Source organism: Physella acuta, unplaced genomic scaffold, assembly GCF_028476545.2.
Source record: "Physella acuta isolate Inbredline_101_S28 unplaced genomic scaffold, ASM2847654v3 ptg001545l, whole genome shotgun sequence".
Lineage (NCBI taxonomy): Eukaryota > Metazoa > Mollusca > Gastropoda > Physidae > Physella > Physella acuta.
In genome coordinates this window covers 170,364-190,420 of record NW_026733060.1, presented here as the reverse complement: position 1 = coordinate 190,420, position 20,057 = coordinate 170,364, and the positions used below count along the sequence as shown (strand labels likewise).

The 20,057-nt window shown below is 38.1% G+C and overlaps 1 protein-coding gene across 2 annotated transcripts in view; it reads left to right on the top strand.

Moving 5' to 3' along the window:
- Positions 1-280: 280 nt before the first annotated feature.
- LOC131928776 (homeobox protein mab-5) overlaps positions 281-20,057 on the top strand; it is an 89,788-nt gene continuing 70,011 nt past the window's right edge. Inside the window, exons 1-2 of one of the 2 annotated variants that reach the window (XM_059284901.1) lie at positions 281-348; positions 507-1,013. The gene's annotated coding sequence lies outside the window, so the exon portion shown is untranslated. Of the gene's footprint in view, positions 1,014-20,057 lie in introns of both variants that reach the window. The other variant, XM_059284899.1, reaches the window with a different exon arrangement.

Sequence of the window (20,057 nt, the reverse complement as noted above, 5' to 3'; positions counted from 1 at the left end):
AAATTATCCCTTTATTTAAAATTTAATGGCCTTAGTACACAGACCTCCAACGATGAAGGTAAAAAAAAAAATTATCATTATTCTAATTATAACTCCATTTTCTTCCCCAGGGCTATTCGAACCTGCGACTTCTCTGTCCTCGATCAGCGCAGGAAGAGGCGTGACGATAGACTGGCTGGTAGCCCCGCCCCCTTTCTCCCCTGACCTCAATCCATTGCTCTGTGTCTCGCGGGTGATGGCGTCAATTTTCACCGCGGCTGCTGGTCCGGACACAGCACATTGATTACCCACTTTAAGACGCAGTATATTTTTATCCGATTCTTCGAAACACCAGCGATACCACTGGAAGTACGGGCAAAGTTTAAGTTGAATAATTTCAAATATCGATACCACAATTATTTCTACTTACAGGTTTAAAAAAAATATTGAAGTCTAAAATAACTGGATGTGTTAAATATAATTTATGATTTCATAAAAGCACTAAAGTATTTTTTTTTAAATTCTAGACGGGACGGTTTATCAATACTAGCACACTCGCTTGATGTCCGCCATGTTGGTTTTGTTTCTCATGCCCCGACTACGGCTAGCAGAAGTAAAATAGGACGCAGGGAAATTTATGTGGTCGACACCGTTGTTGCTGTGATACCCTTCTCTCTGCCACCCATTGCCGTTCACATCCTCACTTGTTGTGACATCTACCAGACGATTATCGCACCGGCACCTACGACATTAATTCCAGCTCAAAGATCAGCCGTCGGTTGTTGAAAAATATTATCAACACTGCAACAGAAATTACGGTAGTTCTAGAACTACCAGGAAAATATTCTTCAAGACAGAAATTTTTTTAATTCCACCCCTCGTCGCAATTCCCGGGTTAACAGAGATCCTCTCGTTGGAAGGAATTATACGACGAATAAAATAAAAAGGTAACTACATCGCCATTATATCGGCCATAACATCGCCACAAACAGCACCGCCGCGCCATCAACTTAACTATGGAACTACACTGAAAGGTACGTGCACACTTTACAACTCTAGTGTCAATTTACACTGTCTTTACAGCAATGTCAGTAAACACTGTCTATTTTCCCCGGGTTGGGTTCGCAATGAGCCACCTCGGAGCAGCGAAAGAACCCGGAGCGTGAACCCTAGGAGGACAGTTATGAGTTTCATCCGTCTACTCGGAGGTCCGCGATTGTCTTAGGGAGATGGGGGTTAAACATTGACTGTTACGACTCATTTTATGCACATTTTTTTTTTCTTTTCGCTTAAAGTTTGGGTCGAGTCCGCTCGTGAAGCTGTCTTCGTCTTCGCTTTTACGAGAACACAATCTAACGTCTCTTTTACCGAAAGTGAACGCATTTTTATTTGAACGTTTTAGAAAACAATTCAGGTTTTTCCTAACTGTTATTAATTTTACTCCATTTTAGAGAATTTGATTATAAAAGAACGTTAAAATGTTTTAGTAATAATAAAAACTAATGTCAATAATAACATACAATTCTAGCAATTAAATGTAAACTTAGTATTTAGAATTTGATTTTCTTTAATTAAAAAAAATGCAGAAAAGTACTGCTCATTACCTAGATTAAAATTAAAATTAAATTTGAAATAATTTTACAATAATTTTAATAAGTCATGTAACTTATAATTCATTTTACTATAAAACAAAACTTTATTTATTTTTATACATTAAAATTCAAATGTTTTTTTTTTCTTTTTTTTTTTTTGAAGGAAAGAAAAATCGTTAACAATAACCTTAATTCAACAAAAGATTTTTTTTCATATTTGTATACTGAAAGTAAAAAGTAAAGTTTCACTTTTAAACCTGACGGTCTATGGGGCAAGTGAAGTAGAGTTCACATTTTTATACTGAAAATATGATTATATTTTAAAAATATTGTTTGTTGAATTTCTTAGATTTAAAAAAAAATATTTTTAAAATATAGGCCTATTTAATAATAACACATTAAATTAATTTATTATAATAAAGGGTATAACTATTAACCTTATTAAAAACTTTTGAATATATATATATATATGTATAAATATATATTGATAGATAAAATAATTCTCAATTTGTTCAAGTAAAATACTGCAGTAATGTGATATACAAAATATATTTGAAATAGATATACAAAATATATTTGAAATATAGGGTAGATAAATAATTATTTTATTTTAAAACAAGATGTTATTATGAGATAGATCACGACGAAGTAAGGGTGATTAATTAAATAATTATGCCATTAACTCCACAGCACGTTGGGATTAACTGTTCAAATTGACGCACATTTTTAAACTAAAATTACCGGTTCAAATATTAGCACTGCGTATTTGATGAATATAGCTCCGATAAAAATGAAAATGTAAAAATAAATTTAAAATTTATCTTATAAACTTTTTTAAAAATTTCTGTGTCATAAAAAGAGTTGAAATTTAAAAAAAAAATATATAACTAGTACCAATACACAAAATAATATTTTAAAAAATGCATGCGGTAGAGTTAATGAACTTAGTTGTTTATTGTGCATCTCTCATTGAAGTAACACTACCGACAGGGCCAGTCATAAATATAAATGCATGTTCAGTAAAAATTCACATTTAACCTATAAAATGTTCATAATCTCCAACCATTTACTTACATATTACTTGGGATACGAACCTTCATTAACTCATAATATAATATGTCTAACAGAGCAGTTTAAAATTATTTCACTAATAGTCATGAATTATTGTTACACACAGTAGTATCAGAAGTCTTAAAACCTTACATACTAGTACACATACAAAATTGTTTCTTTACCGTTAAGATGTGTTGCTAGTTGTTATACAAGTAGTTCTAAGATGTGTTGCTAGTTGGTATACAAGTCTAAGATGTGTTGCTAGTTGGTAAAAAGTATGTCTAAGATGTGTTGCTAGTTGTTATACAAGTAGTTCTAAGATGTGTTGCTAGTTGGTATACACATAGGTCTAAGATGTGTTGCTAGTTGGTAAAAAGTATGTCTAAGATGTGTTGCTAGTTGGTAAAAAGTATGTCTAAGATGTGTTGCTAGTTGGTAAAAAGTATGTCTAAGATGTGTTGCTAGTTGGTAAAAAGTATGTCTAAGATGTGTTGCTAGTTGGTATACAAGTAGGTCTGAAATGTGTTGCTAGTTGGTATACAAGTAGGTCTGAAATGTGTTGCTAGTTGGTATACAAGTAGGTCTGAAATGTGTTACTACTTGGTATACAAGTAGGTCTGAAATGTATTGCTAGTTGGTATAAAGTATGTCTAAGATGTGTTGCTAATTGGTATACAAGTAGATCTGAAATGTGTTGCTAGTTGGTATAAAGTATGTCTAAGATGTGTTACTAGTTGGTGTACAAGTAGGTCTAGGATGTGTTGCTTTACACTAGCTCTTGTCAATCACACACATGTAAATTGTAATTTGTTAAAACTTGTGTCACCGTATATGTATGCTAAATGGCACAATATATATATATATATATATATATATATATATATATATATATATATATATATATATATATATATATATATATATATATATATATATATATATATATATATATATATATATATATATATATATATATAATACATATATAAAGTCTAAAACAGAATTACGACTTTTTATTATGTGTGTTAAAAAATGAACTTTAGTATAAATCCAAATACAACTCTTTTAATTTTGCGCCAAATGTTACTGTACTTTTTCCCCTTGGGGTACTAGGATGTACTGAAAAGTTACCAAAAAAATAGCGGAACACACAAAAAACCGACTGTCATATTTTATGATTCGGCTGTCATTGGACACGGTTGAGTGATCACAGAGCACACGTTAACTGTCGAGAGCACGCACTCACCGACACACCGACATGCCGACACACCGACACACCACATACCGACATGCCGACACGCCGACACACCGACACACCACATACCGACATGCCGACACACCGACACACCACATACCGACACACCACATACCGACATGCCGACACACCGACATACCGACATGCCGACACACCGACACATCACCTACCGACATGCCGACACACTGGTATGGATAGGCCCATGGAAATAAACACGGCCAATTTTTGCCTGAAAATATCCTACCAGCTCATTTCTATGTATCCAGTTCAGTTCTTTAGATCAATTGTGTACCATTAGTTCTTTCTTTTTGAGAAAATCTATATAAAATTTCTTTCTTTAACCTCTATATCATCCATTTCTTTCTTATAGCTAAATTCCATATCACCCATTTTTTTCCTTTTAGCTGAATTTCATTTCACGTTCCTTTTTTTAACTAAATTCTATATAATCCATTTCTTCCATTTAGCTCAACTCTATATCATTAATTTCTTTCTTATAGCTTAATTCTTTATTATCTATTTCTTCCATTTTGCTCAACTATATCATCCATTTCTTTCCTTTAACTAAATTCTATATAATCCATTTCTTCCATTTAGCTCAACTCTATATCATTAATTTCTTTCTTATAGCTTAATTCTTTATATCTATTTCTTCCATTTTGCTCAACTATATCATCCATTTCTTTCCTTTAACTAAATTCTATATCATCCATTTCTTTCTTTTTTCTCAACTCTACATTACCCATTTGTTTGTTTTACCTAAATTCGATTTCTTTCTTTTAGCTAAATTATGTTACGATCATTGAAAAAACATATTTTTATTATGCAACGATATAACAGCGCTTTTCTTTACGCAATTATAAACAAAAATATTTTTTTTTCAAATTGCTTCCAAAATATGTGCCTACATACTAATTAACCAAACATAAACTCATTACAAACGACATTAATCCATCCATACCTGAGGCTCTAAAGCCTAGTGAGGGATTTAGCCTACTTCAACTAGCATTTTCTATCACATTTAATTTTCCAAAATCTTTCCATTTCAGCTTTTTTTTAAAAAAAAATTAAAATTAAAAAATAAAATAATTAATACATTAATAATTACAAAATATAAATATTAATGTATTTGATTGTAAAGATTTAAAAAAAAAGACAATAATTTTTTAGTTGTTCCCTTAAAGTCAAAATTAGTTCTACTTTTTATTCAAATCATAGAGAGGGTCTGATTTATTTATCATTTATATTATCATAATTATCTACTTTTTATTGTTTAGAAAACTATCACAATAAAAATCGTTACTGATAACATTTTTTTACCTACCTGGAGTATAATACTGATACAATGTCATGTATACATGACATTTGACCTGACCTAAATGACATCAAGCATGTATATGTGTATGGGCATGACAATGTATTCATGATTTATCGAAATCTACTGCAGCATAAATTTAAAAAAAAAAAATCATCCAAAAATATTCACACTGTTTATGATAGGCATTATTTAAAAATGTAATATTATGCAACGTATATCAACTAGATATAAATTAAACTGAATAAAAAAAATTAAAGCATCCTATTAAAATTTTTTTTAAGAATATAGCTGACACATTTGACAATAATTTAACTTTTTTTTCTAAACCTAATTCAGTGTGTTGCACTCATTAAAGAAGGATTATAACCCCATAAATGTGGCTTAAATGACTGACCCCATAGCTCATATAGATGTAAACTATCAATTAAACTCCACATTAATTTGAAATAGGATTATAACTTCAAAGGTGTTTTATAAGGCCCCCGAGGTAGGACTACAAGACAGCAATAGGTAGACTCAGGTTGACATCATTTTAGTTAATCGATCGCTTGGTATTGATTTTACTTCTTACAGACAGGTGGGGTCGGAATGTGTATACAGGAGAACAGTTGGGTTTTCCGTTAGCCGTACCCACTTATGGCTATGGTTAATGTAGTGGATATTTAGCTATTTAGGCGTATTTTGTTTCGAGTTTATAAACTAGTGGTTATATTTATTTTCTGGTGAGGCTTAGTTTGGGATTAGGATTAGAGTGAAGATATCAGGATTAGAGCGAAGATACCAGTTAGGTTTAGGTTACAGTTTAAGATTGGGTTTGGAATGACGGTGTCTGTTTTGCCGGAAATACTTATGAGTGTGTAGGGCTAATCGGAAAGTACCACAGCGAATCTTTGTAGACAGGACATGTAAGTGGAGGTGGGGGGGGGGGAGTTGATGGGTGGATGTCCAGACAAATGCAAGCCACTGACCGGTAGGAGAGGATGATAGTAGGATGGTATGAGGATGGAAACTGGATGGTAGCAAGATGGTAGCAAGATGGTATACGGGTGGTAGAAGGATGGTAGCAGTCTGGTATCAGGATGGTATGAGTGTGATAGCAGGGTGGTAGCACAATGCAATGGTTTATGACCTACTGAGTAGGTAAGCGGGGTGGTAGATGCCAAATAATGTAAATTATTTATATTATAATTTCATATAAATGGTACGGGGATGGTAGTGGGATGGTAGTTGGATGGTAGTTGGATGGTGGATGGTGGATAACAACATTCACTGCGGAAATCTAGTACGACGGTAGGTCGTGGTTGAACTATTATAGACAATCGTAGATATATTATAGTAAGATGGTACTGCGATGGTACCAGGATGGTAGGGCAGTGGTAGTACTATTGTAGTACGGTGGTAATTTCAGTAAATAGTTAATGTCGTGCTACCCAGTGCTGGCGTGTTCAATACGAGACACGATGACGTCATGGCAGAGTATCGATTGCTAGGTCGGCCGGGGTGCGATATTAGGTTCTACTGTAGTGATACCTCGGTACCAGTAGATGGTGGTGGTGGTGGTGGTGGTACCAGTAGATGGTGGTGTGGTGGTACTGGTAGATGGTGGTGGTGGTGGTGGTGGTACTGGTAGATGGTGGTGGTGGTGGTGGTGGTGGTACCAGTAGATGGTGGTGTGGAGGGGGGTACCAGTAGATGGTGGTGTGGTGGTACTGGTAGATGGTGGTGGTGGTGGTGGTGGTACTGGTAGATGGTGGTGGTGGTGCCGGTAGATGGTGGTGGTGGTGGTGGTGGTACGAGTAGATGGTGGTGTGGTGGTACTGGTAGATGGTGGTGGTGGTGGTGGTGGTACTGGTAGATGGTGGTGGTGGTGCCGGTAGATGGTGGTGGTGGTGGTGGTGGTACTGGTAGATGGTGGTGGTGGTACTGGTAGATGGTGGTGGTGGTGCCGGTAGATGGTGGTGGTGGTGGTGGTACTGGTAGATGGTGGTGGTGGTGGTGGTAGATGGTGGTGGTGGTGGTACTGGTAGATGGTGGTGTGGTGTTACTAGTATGTGGTGGTGGTGGTGGTGGTACCAGTTAATGGTGGTGTGGTGGTGGTACCAGTAGATTATGGGGTGGTGGTGGTAGATGTTGGTCTGATGGTATGATGGTATCTTTAGGTTGTGTAATGTTACCGTAAGATGGTGTGCTGTAATGGTGGTGCCATTAAATTTTGAGTGATTGTTCCGTTGAATGGGATAAGCTTCGGCGCTGGGTTTGTTGATGAGGATTATTTAGTGGTCTAAAATTACAATCTAATTATGGTCGTATAGGTGGGTATAATATAGTCATATAGGTATCACATTTTCAATAAGGAAGGATATTATATAGGAATAACCTTTTCAATAACGGCCCGTCAGGGCAAAAAATCAACATACGTTTTCAATTTCATAACCCGCGAAGCGTCTTCAATGTGTATAAAATAGACTTCTACTGTTATATTTATTATTTTCTTATTTGTTACACACGTTTAGAGTAAAATATTATAACACGTCTAGACTAAAACCATAGCATCTCCCAGAGAAGGCCTATGTAGCGGACATTCCAAACAGCTCATCATGTGACCGGTAATGAGAATAACACAGGTATAAACGGAGATGCAAACTTTATGACCTTACATCGAATCTGTCAACGAGAGCGGGGGTGGGGTGGGGGGGACGGGCTGGGGGGTCTGAGCGTGAGTAGCGGCTCTAACGGTCAGTGACGTCACGGTTGAGCCGAGTGCTCGTGCCGGTGATGGCGACGACGCACTCACTCAACCCTGACCGGCTGGTCAGACGGTGAATTATTCACGGGACACGCGTATCACGTGGTGTGGACTTATCACCCGGGGAGAGGCGTGGGGGGGGGAGAAGATTTTTGTGACGTCATGTCTGTTAAACCGGTAGATCCATCACGGGGTGTTAGGTAACTCATGACGTACCGAGCCAGAAGGAAAACAGTTTAGTCCCCTACCCCCCCCCCCCCCCCCCCCACCTAATCCCCCCCCCCCCTACTTAAAATCCCATGCAAGCTGACACGTAGCTGATTAACTCGATGACTACTGGAATCTGTATTAGGACGATTACACATCTGTAATTATTCTGATTACACACCAGTTGGGTTACAATACGAAAACAGCTTTACATATTCTTCTTACACCAAACTACGGCCGTCATAGGTTACATAAACATACTCCACTAACCCATATATAATTAACATAACGACTAACCCGCATATCAGAAACACACTAATTGGACCTAAAACACTGATACAATACGACCAAACACAATACCACCATTCCATCAATATATCGGTCCACCAGTCCACGAACCTAGCGAGCCTCTGATCCACCGCACTACCTGTAGCTTTTCCACCAATCCACCATTCCACCAATGCACCCACCCACCTGTAGGCCTATACAAAATAGCAATCCACTAGTTTACTAAACACCAATCCACACATCATTAATCTATCAAAGTATCAATCCACTTAACCTCCATTAACTCATCACAAATTAACCAACCCACCACCAACAAACCCACCAAACTAACTAGCCATTATTTCAATAATTTTAAAATATCAATCCACCGATCCACCAAACTTTAATCCACCAAGCTCCACGCTACCAAACCTCCTCTACATGTTTTAACTCTTACCTTCCCCGACCCACCACCCACAATCCAACAGCACAATCAATAGACCCCTCTCCTCTTCAAGACCCCCCCCCCCCCCTCACACACACCGACCCCCCTCTCCAGAATGTCAAGAATTCACAGCCTTGAACAGCCCGAGATCATCCCAAACAATTCGAATACCAATCGACAGATGAAACAATAAATTGGAATCGATACTCATCACTTTTGCCTTGCCGCGGCGCTGGAATTGTCTGAAATCGATACCGTCGTGGCATTCTTTCGCCAGCAGATAATAGATTCATAGTGCAAATGTAAGGTGGGGGTGGGAGGGGGGCGGCTTCACCCTGCCTAGGCACTCAAGTCATGTTTTTTTTTAATTCGATAGAAGGGTAGATAGACAAGACGACGTTTCATTGTCCGTGTTCTCTGGTGATGTAAGAACGGATAAGGATGTGGGGTGAATGGGTGGATTGTGTATGGGGGTGTGGGGAGGGGGGGGGGGGGGGGCTGGTGTATGGGAGGTTCTAGATGCGTCTTGTTAAGGTTTGTAAAAAAAAACAGCATGTTTTAATATAAAAACACAAGCAACGCCTGAACACAAGATTTTAAAACAAAATGGTTTTTAGATTTTTTAAAAAGAATTTGTAATTTAGAAATAATAATATACACAAGCAAGTATAAATAATGCGATTATTAATTCTAATATATATATATATATATATATATATATATATATATATATATATATATATATATATATATATATATATATATATATATATATATATATATATATATATATATATATATATATATATTTATATATGTGTGTGTTTTTGTGTGTGTGTGTGTGTTTAGGCCTCTATCACAACTACTGAATGCTAAGTTTCACCCTGAAATGTTTTTTCCTCTAGAAATCGTATAGTTTTCTTTTAGATTTTGAATCCTTGGACTTAATATCAAATTTCCTATTTTTGCTTATCGCCCCCTAACCCAGTGACCCAGATTTCCCCGGCCCCCCAACTCCAGTTTCCAGTGGTCTGAGTTACACAATGTAAGTCGCAGAGACCTGCCGTGTGACGTAGAACCTGAGCCCGGCACAAATTCTTTACCAGGGGGGACCCGGGGGTTGCGGTGTTGGGTCTCCGGCGGAGAGGTAGACCCGACTCATTAGCGGCCGGTACTGCATCGGGCGTCCCGCAAATCGCGGTGCCACGACAGGAACGCCTGACAAAGATGGTGATAAATCGCCGAGATGGTCGGTGTTTGGGTTTCCGTAGATGCCTGTTGTACAACCGAGGCTTTTGTCCCCCCGGGTGACAGACAGAGTTGTCTCCAAGACGGAGAGAGTTATCCCCCCTGGGTGAATTGAACCTCCCTTAGTTTTAAATTCTGATCGGTTACGTAACACTTGACACTCGGAGGGCCCGCAGCAACCGCGAAACGAGAATTACGCAGAGGTGTTTATTGTCAAGACTTGGAATTTAGTTTTTTTACGTTTAACTTGTTCTGTTAAGTATGGCAAGAATTAATGTCAAATTCTAGTCATAATTACAGGGAGGTAAGTTGCAATAAATTTCACCTACAAATTTGATTCTGTGCCGACGTTGTAAAACAATATCTACTTGTATTTGTCTGATAATTTCATGCAACGTTTTAATGGTGTATGCACTCGATAAATTTTGTTGCAATCCTACACTGAGAAGCGACCTTTGACCCCTGGATGTTAAAATGAGCAGCCTCAGTCTACACAAACTAAGACATATTTGATGAAAAAAAAATCTTCAGCACGACTAAGTATATTTATCTACTTACTGTATGTTGTAAATCGCTAACTCGAGGTTAAAGTTGAGTTCACCTGTTTCTGTGACATCGGCGTTCAACGGGATAATTTAGTCATTACAGTGTGGTTAACTAAAAATTGTAAAAATAAAGCTTATATCATTGCTAGTTCTGTTCTTTTGTAGTTGATCCTTACAGAGTACCTTCGATTAGCTTTGTTTTCTCGGGATATGTTTTTCACCTATAAGGTTAGGATGGCACTCGGAACTAAACAGGGCCGGGCTAGCTGTAGAAAAGTTTACTAAAATTATATCTATTGAGTAATGCTATTCACTTAATGTAGTGTGTCTTCCAGGCATCTCTTCGAAATGGAATTTATATGGATAACATATATTTTTATTAATGTCCGTCCCACGCCCCCCCCCCCCCACCCCCCCTGGAGAAAAAAGTTTGGAAGAAACACTAGCCGAATGATGCCATGACATCCATGATACCGTACAGTGATGTCGAATTGGCTCTACTTTTCTCGATGCCGTCATCTGTCTAGCATCAGATCTGACGCATGATAGAGGTACAATTAAAATAAACCGGGAGTGATCTCTCATAAACTTTCTCGAATATTCTTATATAAAACAACAGGGGATGGGAACTCGGGATATAGTTATGATTTTTAATCCATTTTAAATACTTAAACTTTTTAAAATAAAATAGAATCTCATAGAAAAAAGTATTGCACACCAAGTGAACGCCGAATAAAGATGTTCATAATGGTGCACAATATTATTAGTACTTTATAAATTTAGATGCGTTTTTGAGAAATCGGAAATAGCGTAAATTAGTACTTCCCGTCAACGGAAATTACTCAAAATTTGACAGAACGAAGAGAATTAGATTTTTTACTTACATGTGAAATTTCATTTATGTATCTGAAATAGTACTCAAGTTATAGGCTTTTGAAAAATTCAAAGTAGAAAAAGTACCACTTCCGGTTATCGGAAATCGCTCAAAAGTTGATACGGATCTACGATTTTGATAAAATACTTATATATGAAATTTCATCCACCTAGCTGTAACGGTACTCAAGTTATCGTGTTTACACACACACAGACACACAGACACACACACACACAGACATACGGACAAGATTGCAAAATTATGTTTTTCCGTATCAGTGAGGTGTAAAACGTCGAGATTTGTAAAATCTCGAATTTTTTTTGCACGATTACAATACTTTCTCTTTACTTCGTATATACGAGAAAGTAAAAACACCGGCATGATTACTAACAGTAATGATAATTACAAAAAATAAACCGGGAGTGATCTCCCCTAAACTTTCTCGAATATTCTTATATAAAATAACAGGGGATGGGAACTCGGGCTATAGACATGATTTTTAATCCATTTTAAATACTTAAAGTTTTAAAAATAGAATAAAATCTCGTAGACAAATAAATTGCACACCAAGTGAACGCCAAATAAAAAAGCGCATAATAGTGCGCAATATTATTAGTACTTTTAAAATTTACATTAGTTTTTCAAGAAATCGGAAGTAGCGTAAAGTACTACTTCCAGTCAACGGAAATTACTCAAAATTTAACAGAAGGTAGAGAATTAGATCTTATACTTACATGTGAAATTTCATTTATCTATCTGAAATAGTACTCAAGTTATAGGCATTTGAAAAATTCAAAGTAGAAAAAGTACCACTTCCGGTTATCGGAAATCGCTCAAAAGTTGATACGGATCTACAATTTTGATAAAATACTTATATATGAAATTTCATCAACCTAGCTGTAACGGTACTCAAGTTATCGTGTTTACACACGGACAGACAGACACACAGACATACGGACAGAATTGCAACGCCCAGTTTTTCAAACTGGATTACGCATAAAACCTCTTAATTTTGATAAATCTGGATTGATAATTTTTGCCCGATTAAAATAAGTCCTCTATACTTTGGATGTGATGAAGGACTGAGGTGTAATACGGTAAAAATTGTTAAAATTTCAATTGATTTTTGTGCACGATTACAATACTTTCTCTATACTTCGTATATACGAGAAAGTAAAAAACAAAATTAAATTTCGAAGCAAATTTTAAAAACTTGGATATTGATTTTTTTTAGATCACATTGCTCTTAACTTAGTTTTCCAAACATCCTGCTGTAGAACTAGAAAGCAGAAATGTTGAGTTTTAAACCATTCTATTGCTTCACTTAGTTTTTTGTTACAGTAACTATAGTGACATTCAACGCGAATAGATCCATACATGAACATATACATACTACTAGTATGTACAAGTATACATGTAGTGACTCTTCGCTTCTCTCACCTATCTGTGTGGGTGTGTGGTTGTGTGGGTGTGTGGTTGTGTTGTTGTGTTGTTGTGTGGTCCACACCGGCAGAGTTTGGTCTAGTGAATTTTATGGCGGCTTGGTTCCACACTAACGGCCTTTTCACGGTTCAGTGGTTCTTGTGATGCCTCGGCCATCATTGATTGGCCAGCTACAGGCTAGGCGGGCTCATAGCGAGGCTACCTATTCTACCTGACCATAGACAGGCTACCTACTCTACCTGGCCATAGACAGGCTACCTTTGATGTACCTGGTCCGTAGTTAGTCGCTGTTTTCAATACATTGCCTACGGCGAATGTCCCTCTAAAATGCGCAGTCACGCAACAGTTTCGAACCTGCACCTCTATAAGACTATTATAACACCACGCACACAACATACACGCTGTACACCCCCTTTTTTCCCCCTTTGATAAAACCGTGTCCACGGCTAGTCGCTACCTTTGATTTACCTGTTCACACAAACCCTACGACAACTAATCTAGTACATTCGCTAGCTTCAACTAATCTGCCACCATAAGGCTACCTTCGACTCATCTAAAAACCAAACTAGCTTTTGATTCACCTATTACAAAACTGCTACCCCTCAACCTCTTACATACTTGTTTGCATGATAAAATATCTTGTTTCAGTAGGCGGTTCCTATTTTAAATTTTTGAACTCTCGCTTGAACCCTACGATAAAGATACTGGCCCATCTGAATGAAAAATGTATTTAGTTTTTTTAAAAAAATACTATTTACGGCAAGATTTAGGTATGGACTGTTTATGCAGATATTACGTCACTTCCGGTGGTACTCGGTGCCTTGCTATTAATCTCCGATTACTGGCGTCGCAGAGAAGAAAAGGCGAATTGATTCTATGGTCTAATGACCGCGTGTAGGTGTGTTTGGTGATTGGTGGGTTGCCAACCCCGGGTCGTCACGTGATAGTCCCCAGAGGACCGATTTAATCGAGGGGTCGTGGCCGCCATTAAAACACCAATCGCAAACTTTGGCTGTATACCAGTGTCACTCACAACCAAGGGCGAATTACTCACCGACTGAGCCGTGTTTATCTCCCCCTGTTGCGAGGCCGAGCAAGTGCAGCGCCCTGCCTTTGATGGTTGTTGATCCGAGCATCTAAAGGTGCTGGACTAATTACCGGCCCTGGCGAGTGGTCAGCTTCATCCCGGTCCGAATTTAGCTCTAAGTGTTAGTAAGCTGTTTGAGCTAAGTGTATTAAGCTGTTTGTGGCCGACAAGCACAAGGGGAGATAAAAGGGACCCAGGCGCTGGAATATGACATCGGGCCACTTCTGCATGTAGCAGATCTGCAACTATAAAACACCGTCACAAGCGCGGGCCTTTTCTGGTCGGTCTTTGATCAAGCCCCAACGCCATCAATTTAAACTACATTCACCCGGCCCTCAATCGACGAACATGGCATCAATTCAAACATCGTTAGTCCTGTCCTCAACCGGTGTATGAGACTTAGCTGGAGACCAATGCACTGAAATATTAACTTAGACGCTGTTTTTATCTCAACATTGATGGGACGTTAACAAAATTATTTACATGACAATTAAATGAAAAAATAATTAAATTCTGTTCGAATCTGTTAGTCACGCGTATAATCATAATATTAATTTTAAAATAGACTATTTTTAAAGGATTAAAAAAATCTGGACCAAAGAAAAACAACTTTAAAAGTTAAAATCAAATTGGACTTGCAATTATCAAGGACATGTAAATACTAAATTATACTTTACTTATACACAAGATATATTTTAAATCTAGAAAAATCATGTGGAAGGCTTATTTCATTTATGTTTTAAAAAACACACCTAATATTTCAGATACAAAGTCAATTTAAAAATTAAAACCAGCTTTTGACAATCTACCAATTTATTTTTTTCTTTGCTAATGATATTTGTACATTCTTTTTACAATGGTTACATATATATTTGTTTCTAAAACTATATATTGCATAAGGTGTACTAGTATTTCCGTATTATATTCAAAACAGATGTATTTTTGAAAAACCATAAGCTCTTCTAATTATTAAATGAATACATAAAGAAAGCATCAGACTTGACTATTATTGTACAGTAAAGTAGAACCACCATGTATTAGCGCTACCTTCTAAAGCGGTGTTGTGTGAAAGCGAAAGTCAGCGTACGCCTTCAAGTTTTAATTCCAGCTAAGGTGAAAATTATGCCTTAAACGATCGAAGTTTCTTTCTCCTCCAATGGAAGGTGTTGGCATATTCATGGAATAAAAGGGGATTCGATCGTATTCTGGGCCCCAGAATCTTTAATCTCAGTTATTACTTTCTGACGAGGCTTTGAAGTCTGGCTAGCTTTGAAACCCAGCAGGTTTTTATTGGGGGTCCCGTTTCTCTCCCCCCCCCCCCAGCACCCCTCTCCTGCAGACAAACCCTGGCATGCCCACTACACGAAGATGGCAATCTCATAGCACGAGCGGTCACTTAAATTGTTTGTCCACTACAAAAACAACCAGGTTTCCCCAGTGAATGAAAATCGCCACCGATCAAGCGCCCTGTGTCTGGTAAATTCATGGGTGTCTTGCGAAGTTAAACCCGGGTGTTAGCCCCGTCCGCCTACAATACGACGGGCCAGTTGACTAGTAGTCAATGCCCCGCTCGGCACAGCGAGGCTGAAGAAAAAGTGTACGGCGGCGGGAGGGGCAACCCGCTGGGGGGGACACAAAAGAGGGGTACCCAGGTTTGGTATCTAGGTGACACTACCCGTTCAGGGGTTTTGTGAGGGGGACAAAGGACCCCCAAACTCGAAACAGCTGTTCAACGTCGGACTTTCTCGGTGCTCGAGAGCGCTGTAATAGAATTTGAAAGAGTCCGGTTGACTTCCAGCTTCCTGGGCGTGTAACATAGACTCTATTCCCCGCCAGGCTTTAACTAACTAGGGTGGTCCCAAGTTCTGGGTAAGAGACACCTCTTCAGCGCCGCTCCTGGGGCTGTTAACAGGGGTGGGGGTGGTGTTGGTGGGATATCGAAAACGTTGTGTGCTTATCGTTTGGTAGTGATTGGGTGACGTTTTATGCCGAGGTCTCACATTTCAAACCTCTTTTATTTCCCGGCACCTTGTCATAGGCCCTAGCGCTCTGGGACCATCATGCATCGTTCCAGGAAGCGGTGCTCGTTTCCCCATCATGCCCGCTATTGTCTTACCCGTGGAATAGATATTCCGGCGTTTGTTTACCTGTTAATTTTTTGGAAGGAAACTGTTTGTCAAGAGGTGTCGTATGAACCTCACAAGGGCGACAACTCAACTTTATAACCAACGTCCACACATTTCATCTTGTGTTTCAATTACACCCCCCTCCCCCCACCCCCAAACTAGATTGCGCAATACAATAAAATGAAATTGAGCGATAGCATCTAAGCAAAGGTACTGCCTGTCTTCAACAATGGACGCTATTACTTGCTGTATTGACTTCCTGTTACGGATATTCACTTTTCGTGTAGAATTTCTACAAGAATCGAAGTCCTTGAGGACATGTTAAACAAGAACAGAAGTCCTATAGGACATGTGAAACATGATGTTCTTCGTGACGTGATAAACATGCAACTTTATAGTCAGGTGTTTAACATTGACATTGTCAACTATGAGAGTTAAACATGGACATTGTCAACTTTGAAATGTACTCTTGTTAAGAGAGTGATCATAAAACGGTTGTTGTAAATGGCCCAAATCATATGTATTGAGACCCCAAAAACCCATGTTGTAAATGGCCTAACCTAGAATAATATTTTATTGAATACTAATAACGGAATATCTACCTAGAGTTCAGTTTCACAAATCAATAAGGTTTATATCCTAGTTTTATCTGTTATTTACACAGCCGTGAAAGTAAGTTAATTTAACTCGAATTTTTGTGCTAGCTTTAAACAGAACATATGCATACAGATGTAGCGTACATATATACTTAAAATGTACATACTTCTGAAACAACAAGGTATTTAAGTACCATACGATTGTACCAGAACACATATTGATAAAATGTCTACTGCAGGCGTAACTTAAACATAACACGCACATTTAGAAAATCCTATTCTTACCTACACAACAAATACACGTAAAACAATTACCCCATTTGTTTACCCAATCTGATTGACCTACAGATGGAGAAAGTTCACGAAAGATTACTTATGTAAGTTCATGCATAATTACATATGCAAGGAAAAGTGAACTAGCAAGTGCGCCTACGATTACACATAAATCATACATTAAATAAAAACAAGTACACATAAGGCGTACACATGCCAAGCATTTTAAAAAGGCCTACCCCCCCCCCCCCCCCACCACCACCACCATCTCCCCGTCACCATATCATACTCTACCCGTTCCCCTACCACCCCTTCCCCGTCGCCAAAATTCCGTACAAACGAGCACCAAATATTACGGGACACATTTTTTATCTCGTAAACTGTTACAAATATCTCGTCTGTTCGGCTGTGTCTTTAGCCTCAACGCTATGCGGTCCCCTCTGATGTTATTGTGCCACCACTGAAAGCAGAAGGCGGCTCTCTTGTGCCCACCGTCTGACCCATTCTTCCTCTTTTATGACGCGCTTCCGTAGCAAACCGTTTGAACGCGTCGTTAAAAATTCAAGCATAAGCCCCTTGCAACTGAGGGTAACTTTGCACCCGTTCACCCGGAGCCCAGCGATTGAGATAATTCTACTCCCACAATGCAGTAGAAGAACACAGAGCCTGATGCTCGTTGTCTAGAAGCTGACTTTAACTATACACTGCAGAACTGTGCGGGGATTAGCGCCATTCGGCAGACGACGGTCGTGGAAGATGGCGACGGTCGTCTGCTCACCCGCGGGGTTAGCTCAACGACACACCTTCGTCTATTTTTAGCAACTCTGTCACCCAAACACCTTTATACAATTGTAGCAACACACCTTTACTCATAGCAAGTCTGTTTTTTAAAAGATCAAGCTCCGTATCCAATTTTAGCAATTGTGTCTTTAAAACAACACCAAAAAACATCGTTTTGTAATCCTAGCAAAGTTTGTCGTTAAAAAAAATCAAGCAGCTTTAAAAGGGCACCAAAGCATGATTTTGTGATTTTAACAAGACTGCATTAAAATATCCCGAAGCATCGTAATCTATGTTTACAAATTCTCTTGCGTGAAATCCCAAAATTGACTTTTATATTTTTTTTCAACTAGTAAATGTTTTAAACGACACACATAATGTTTAAATGGTAATCATATTCATTTGGGTGCTGATTTTTAAATATTTAATTCATACACCGAAAAAAAAACAAATTTAATTTTACTTATAGCAAATGTAATAATTTGTATTTTAAAAAGAAGTTTTTCACTAAAGTAAATTAATTACTTTATTTTAGAAATATTAATTAATTTAGAAATATTAATTATTTTAATATAATCTAATTTAAAAAATAGCATTAACTACTTTGTTTTAGTTGTTGAATTAATTATTGATTTACTGAGACCATTTCATAGAAATATAGCATTTTTTAAACAAATCTCCAATACTACTGTCTAAAATTATGCAGATTTAACATCAATACGTCTAAACCACCCAGTGCATATTCCCAGCCACTCCTCATTACAAGTTGAAGGTTCGAATCTAATTGGGAGAAGCCTGGCCGAGGGGTCTGACGGGAAACATATTTCTCGACTTACAGACTACTCGACGTCACGCCGAACAAAACACACCGGGGGGAAAGACACCGTTTAGAACGTCCTCGGCTGTAAGCGATACCTTCAAAGGCCCGCGGCACGACGGTCTTGCGAACAGCGCTAGCAGCGGATCTCTCTTCAATGGCCGCCGTCCGCCCGTGGTGGGGAGACATTGTCGTGCTATCCACATTAGGGGGGTCATTACGCTTGTTCGTCGCCCACCTCCCAAAGGTACGCGGTCGGAGGGGGTCGGTGGGGTCGCGATCCTCACATGAAAGAGTGACTGGGGGCGTCAAAGAAATATGGGAACAGGGCCCGGGTCGGAAGCTGTGCCGATTCGTAATCCGAGCAAGTCTCGACAAACATGTCTTGTGTGGTCCAGATTGATGATTGACAGTGCTGGTGGCCGGGGGATAGATCTCTATATCCAGTGGATTTCAGTCAATATATCCAGTCGATATAACCATTCGATATATCCAGTGGATATCAAATCGATATATCCAGTCGATATATCCGAAGGCTTGGATATCTCTACTTTTCATGGTAAGGATTGTTAGCTATCCACTAACATCCACTATCCTCCATTTAGTTTTCACTATTCTCAAGTGACATTGGAGATACACAACTTTTTTTTCTTACATATCTACTTCCTCTTAAATCTTAATTTAATTTTTATGTGACTTCTTTCAAAACACTTATGCATGACATGCAAACATTTGAGATATCTCCAGTTCTTGTGTTACAACTTAAAATGCACTAGCCACTGTCCAGGTATCGTCCAATATCTAACATACCCCACACTCCGTCAAACCTCCAGTATATTCTAATCACTTTCTCTATTCCTTTATCAGTTACCCAGTCTTATGTTTATAAAAGAAATAAACCGGTAGTGATCTCCCCTAAACTTTCTCGAATATTCTTATATAAAACAACAGGGGATGGTAACTGGGGATATAGTTATGATTTTTAATCCATTTTAAATACTGAAACTTTTAAAAATAGAATAGAATCTCAGTAAAAAAACAATTGCGCACCAAGCGAACGCCTAATAAAGGTGTGTATAATAGTGCGCAATAGTATTAGTACTTAATAAATTTACATTAGTTTTTTGAGAAATCGGAAGTAGCGTAAATTACTACTTCCGGTCAACGGAAATTACTCAAAATTTAACAGAAGGTAGAGAATTAGATCTTTTACTTACATGTGAAATTTCATTTATCTATCTGAAATAGTACTCAAGTTATAGGCTTTTGAAAAATTCAAAGTAGAAAAAGTACCACTTCCGGTTGTCGGAAATCGCTCAAAAGTTGATACGGATCTACGATTTTGATATAATACTTATATATGAAATTTCATCAACCTAGCTGTAACGGTACTCAAGTTATCGTGT